The sequence below is a fragment of the Pteropus vampyrus genome, unplaced genomic scaffold (genome assembly GCF_000151845.1).
Source record: "Pteropus vampyrus isolate Shadow unplaced genomic scaffold, Pvam_2.0 Scaffold157, whole genome shotgun sequence".
NCBI classification, from domain to species: Eukaryota; Metazoa; Chordata; class Mammalia; order Chiroptera; family Pteropodidae; genus Pteropus; species Pteropus vampyrus.
This window is the reverse complement of record NW_011888938.1, coordinates 1,400,291-1,405,726: the sequence shown is the minus strand read 5'-3', so window position 1 is coordinate 1,405,726 and position 5,436 is coordinate 1,400,291.

Genomic DNA, 5,436 nt, shown 5'->3' with positions numbered 1-5,436 from the left:
GCCCAGCAGGTCTGCCAGCTGCTGCTCCTGCACCAGGTGTGGCCCCGAGCAGGACGGAACTGGCACGTGGACATGTGTGATGCGTGTGATCACGTGTCTGTCTGCACGAGTGTGGGGTGCGAGTGCGTATACACGTAAGCCCCCCTCTGCACCCACAGGCACCGCTGGGATTGCCCAGCACCCCCTTGCTGATGAAATCCTGCCCCGGGCACCCCCACCCTGAGGGGGGCTGGGGTACCCCCCCATCAGCCAGCACCTCTCAGCAGTTGGTTTAACCTGATGCTGTCGACAAGGTGAAAGCCGTCACCCGCCAGCTGTCCACCAAGGTCGACTGTTGATGCCCGTCATCAATTATTTAAGGGACGGATCCCCCTTTCTTAAAACAGCAGCAGAGGAGAGGGCTCGGGTTACCTGCTCTGCAGGCTCCTGCTCCAGGAGAGAGGTGCCGGGAGGGGGAGCCCAGGCCGAGGGGGACAAGGTCAGCGTCCCAGGAACAGCCGCCCAAGCCCTGGGCAGCCTGGGAGGGTCCTTTGGTCCCTGGGGAGCCCCCGCCTGCCCACGGCTCTGGTGTCTCTTAGTCCTCACACAGCCCTGGACGGACAGAGAGAGGGCAGTGGCCCCGGGACCAGTTTGTCTGGTGGGGGGACACTGGGTGGCTTTGTGGTCGCAGAGGCTGGGTCCTCTGTGCCTGGCATCCTGGGTGTGTGTGACCAGGCCTGGGGTCGGCCTGGACTGGCAGGGGGTACAGAGCAGGCATGCCCCACACCCTGCCGCTGGTTCTCTGTGGCTGAAGGCTCCTCGTGGTGATCCTACCCGAGATTCAGCACAGGAAGGGCCATTGGGGTCATCGCCTGTCCCGTATCTTTCCTGGAGTGAGGGGCAGAGAGCTGCTGGTGACCCAGTGGCCCATGGCACGGACGGGATAGAGAGCCCACTGCCCAGACCTGCAGGCCCAGGACACAAGCCTCGGCTGCAGCCGTGGGTCGGTCCCCTTAGAGGTGCTGTGTGACGTGCGGGCTGGTCATGGGTTCTGGGTGCTGAGCGCAGGACCTAGAGTCAGACGCGAAAGGCATAACCGGCCCCATTTCCCTGAGCGAGGGGTGCCGCGGGAGGAGGGGTGTGGCACCGGGGGACAGACCGGCCCAGTCTCCACCCTGGTTTCTGGGGTTCCAGCCTCAAGCTGACCCCACGCCTGCCAGCCTCCAGGGGCCATGGCGGCTGGGGCACCTCAGGGCGGCCCTCGCTCGGCGGTCACCCTCCAGCCCCGAGCAGCAGGTCCCGCTCACATCCATTTCACGGATGAGGAAGCTGAGGCCGGAGCTCTGAGGGTGCAGCGACCCAACCAAGGCCATGCGGCGGGTGAGGGGTGGGGCCGGCGTCAAGCCACCGCCACCCACCCCTGAGCACCCCAGTGATCACGTGGCTGTGTCTTAGGGCGATAGAGACCCCGTGCCCGGAGAGGAGACCGAGACCACCCACACTGCTCCCCGCCCGGCCCGTCACTGCGGCACAGACGGGGCAAAAGGACACATGTCCTGCTCATCAAGTGTCCGATGGCGCGACATCCGATCGGGCTAGTCGGCCCTCGTCAATACCCGTTGGCTGGGGCCTCCTCCAAGGTGCCTGAATTATGCACGAGGCCCGGCCACGCGGGTGGCAGATGGAGGCACACACAGTAACCGGAGCCCCTGGCAGGTGGGCGGTCCAAGGGGCACACATGCCAGGCGCCCTGCTGCCCCTCTCCCCAGGGGCAGAGGACACACAGAGCCCCTCCCGGCCGAGGTCCCACTGGGAGGGATGAAGCCGGCATAGCTCGGGTCTGGGGAGGCCCCTCTTCGATCTCTCGCTTATGCTTTCAGTCTTGACACTGTGGATTCTGGGGGGCACCTCGTCCTCATGGAGCTCAGATGGGGAAGTGGGCACCCAAAAGAGCAGACCCTTAGCCCCGCCTGGGGAAGGCCGTGGGAGGCGGGGTGAGCCGGAGGGGCCCTAGGTCTCCTGGGAGAGGTGCCAGCCGAGCTGGGTACTCGGGGCCCTGGTGGGGCTGGGACGGGGACCTCACACCCAGCTGTCTGCCCCCCAGGGGAGCCTGACAACACCTGTCTTTCCTTGAAACACCAAAGTCACGAACATCCCTTTGACAGTCACCAAGGTGAAGGGTGTTTCCCAGGGGAGTCACAAATTTGTCACTCCCACTGGGGAGAAAGCGCCCAGTCCCCGGGGGGCGGGAAGGGAGGGCGGGCGAGCTGAGGGAGTGACCTGGGGCCTTCAGGCCTCCGAGGTCAGCAGCGGGCACCCTCACCCCAGGGCCCAGGTCCAGAGCCCCCCTGCGGGGGTGGGGGCACGATGCCAGGAGACACCCCCTGCCAGCAGGGCCCCCCCGCGTCCCAGAGCTCAGACCTTCCCGGGGACGCCAGTCCTCTCCATCTGCACAGCAGGGACCCCCCCAGGGCAGTGTTCCTGGTCCTCACATTGTCCACACGGCAGCCCCAGTCCCCAGGAGGGCTCTGGAGGACGACCCTGGGCAGAGCACGCACTCTCCCTCGGCCTCCCCCAGCCCCGCCCCCTGGGGGACCCCCCCACAGCAGGAAGGACTCCCGCCAAGCCCCGGGGAGCCCCCAGCGCCCCGTCCGCGCGTGGGGTGGGCGGAGCGTGCGTCTCTCCACATGGTGATTCATTTCAGAACTAAGTGTATTACACCGAGAACTTGCCAGGTCCGTCCCGCCAACAAGGTGCCGGAACCGACTAATTAAATGCGTTATGCGGTGTGGCCTCGGCGTGGGGACTGAATCCGTTTAATCGTTTAATCGCAGCGGGCGGCAGGCGCCATAATCACAGTTGTGGTTCTAAAGCCCACGCGGCTGGAGGCACAGAGGACGGCGGGGTCCCTGGAGGCCTGGGACACAGGCCCAGCGGGGACAGGCCTCCGGGGCACCACCGCCTCCTGGTCGGCGGGGGGGCAGGGTCCCCTCCGGGCAGAGACATCTCCGGGTGGCCAGTGGGACTCAGTCCGGTTCTGCAGCTCCGCCCCATAAAACAGGCAGGGACAAGACCGAGCCCGAGGGGCTGCTGGGAGGGTCAGGGACACGCCCACGTGGCAGAGAGGAGCCACAGGGAAGTCAAGGTGGTCGCGAGGAGGGCACAGGGCACTGCTGACCGATCGCCGCCAGGGAGGAGGTGACCTGGGAGCCCATTCCCGAGAGGCGGGGCGGAGCCGGCCGCACGCGGGGGAAGGGGAGAGAGCGGCAGGTGCGAAGTCCCTGAGGTGGGGACCGCGGTGGGGGGGGAGGGGCGTGGGAGGCAGCAGCCTGGGCCCCCTGCCGTGGGCCATTGTCATCCTGACTCCCTCCCATCGCCCATCACAGCTGTCCCCACACTCCGCTGTGGTCACTCGGGAGGGTCTGGGCGTGAGGGCGGCCTGAGTGAGGACAGGACGCCTGTGGCTTTGGAGGGGCTGGCGCACCCTCACATCCTCGGAGCAGGCCCGGGAGTCCCGATCTGCCACCCTCGACCCCGGCGTGTCCCAACATCCCCACGTGGCTCCGCCCACAGCAGCAGCTGCCTCCTGGTTTGGGGGCCGCGCAGGGGGAGGCGGGGCCCTGTCCCCTGACGCACCCTCTGCCACGAGTGCCCCGCCCCGCCCCCCAGCCGTAACCCCCCCCTACAGAGCCCTGCTGGGGGGCCCTGAAGGCCCCTCCCCCTCCAGGGGCCCTGGGGGGGCCAGTGTGGTCAGCTGGGGGGGGGGCAGCGTCCATCCTTTCTGTGTCTTCAAGGTCCAGTGCCAGGCCCCAGGGAGGGCAGGGCGCCTGACGGCCGTGGAGGGAGGGCGTGGAAATCGAGGGTGCCGGCGTGGACCTGGGCCTGGGGATCCCAGCCGTCGCACACCCCGTTCCTGTCTCCCGCGGGTCCCACCCGAGTTCCTGTCTCTCGCAGGCCAGTCTGATGGGGGAGGGGCAGACACACGGGCAGGGAGTGGGGGCCGGGAGAGGGGGCCGAGCTGGTCCAGCCCTGGCTTTAAGGACCCTTCTCCTCACCCCAGGGACCTCACTTGAGCCTGCTGAGGGTCCTGTGGCAGGTGGCCCCCAGCCCTCGCCCTCCCTAAGTCCTCAAGGTCAGGGCCATCCGCCCACAGGCCCAGCAGCGGGTCAGGGCCCAGGTGGGCCAGGCGGAGCTGCCAGGAGCATACGGAGCAGCTGAAGGGCAGATCCGGGGGGCAGCCCAGCCGCTCGGCTCCATGTTAATTTCATTTCCCTGATGAAACGGCAGGATCAATCTGGCTGACCATTTAGCAAGGTGTCCCCATTTGCATACTTAAACTTAACCGCTGGTGGTGGTGGGGGGCCGGCTGGGGCTGGGAGGACATGCTCCAGGCTGATGGAAGCCAGGTCCTTGTTGTTGTTGGGTTGGGGTTTTTTTTTTTTGGCTAAAGGGAATTTAATTTCCAAGCGGCAGGTGGAATAGATTGCAGGCCACCCGCAGGACGCCCACGCCGAGGGGCTTCAGAAAAAGTGTCTTTCAAGAGGCGACGTGCGTTTGCTCTGTCACTTCCCTTCAGCGTCTCTGTCCAGCCGGCTCTGAGCCGGAGCCGTTATTGACGGTTAGCAGCCTTCGGAGGAAGAGGCACTTGTCCCCGTGAAGGTGGTGGGCGGCCGTGCCGTGCTGCCATTTCCCACCCCCCAGCCTACGTCCAGCCGGTGGACAGGGCTGGGCGCTGAGTAGGCGCAGACCCTGCATGTGGGTTGCCTGTGGCCACCTGCCCCAGCTGGTCCTCCCTGCAGCTCAGCCTTGGGGATCAGCACCTTTGGGTGAGAGGAGGCGGGCCAGCCCGGGGTGGGGGGTGGGGGTCAGGGCAGCTGCCCTCAGCTTAGCCTCCCAACGGGGCCGTGCATTGGAGCTGTCCCCAGATGCTTCAGCGTGGGGGTGACGGTCTAAGGGGGACCTGAGGGAAGGTCTCGGGGACCTACCCCAGGGACACCCTGGTCCAGCACTGCCATCACCCTGGGTCACTCCCCACACCCTGCAGACACAGACCTGCCATGCTTCAGTCAGGAGGAGAGCCCGCCCCGCCCTGTGCTCAGGACAGGGGCCAGCACGGCGCCTTCCCACTCCGACAGCCGGGCTCTGCCCGGCACTTGGGTCGGGACCGAGGGCCCAGTCTGTGACAGGGCTCAGGGCCCATGGCCTCTAATGCCCCCTCTCTGAAGGGCCAGACGGTAGGTGGCCGAGTAACCTCCCTGAGCAAGCCCCAGTCAAGGGCCAGCTCTGTCGCCTGCCAGCTTCCAGACTTTGAGCGGTCACTTGCCTCTCGCCCTGCGGTTTGCTCATCTGCAGAGCGGGCGTACGGCTGCACCTACACCCGAGTGTGGCGATCGCACGCAGACGCTTGGAGCAGGTGGCGAGTGGGGTGGCCGGGGCGGCAACTGTCTCCGGTCGTGA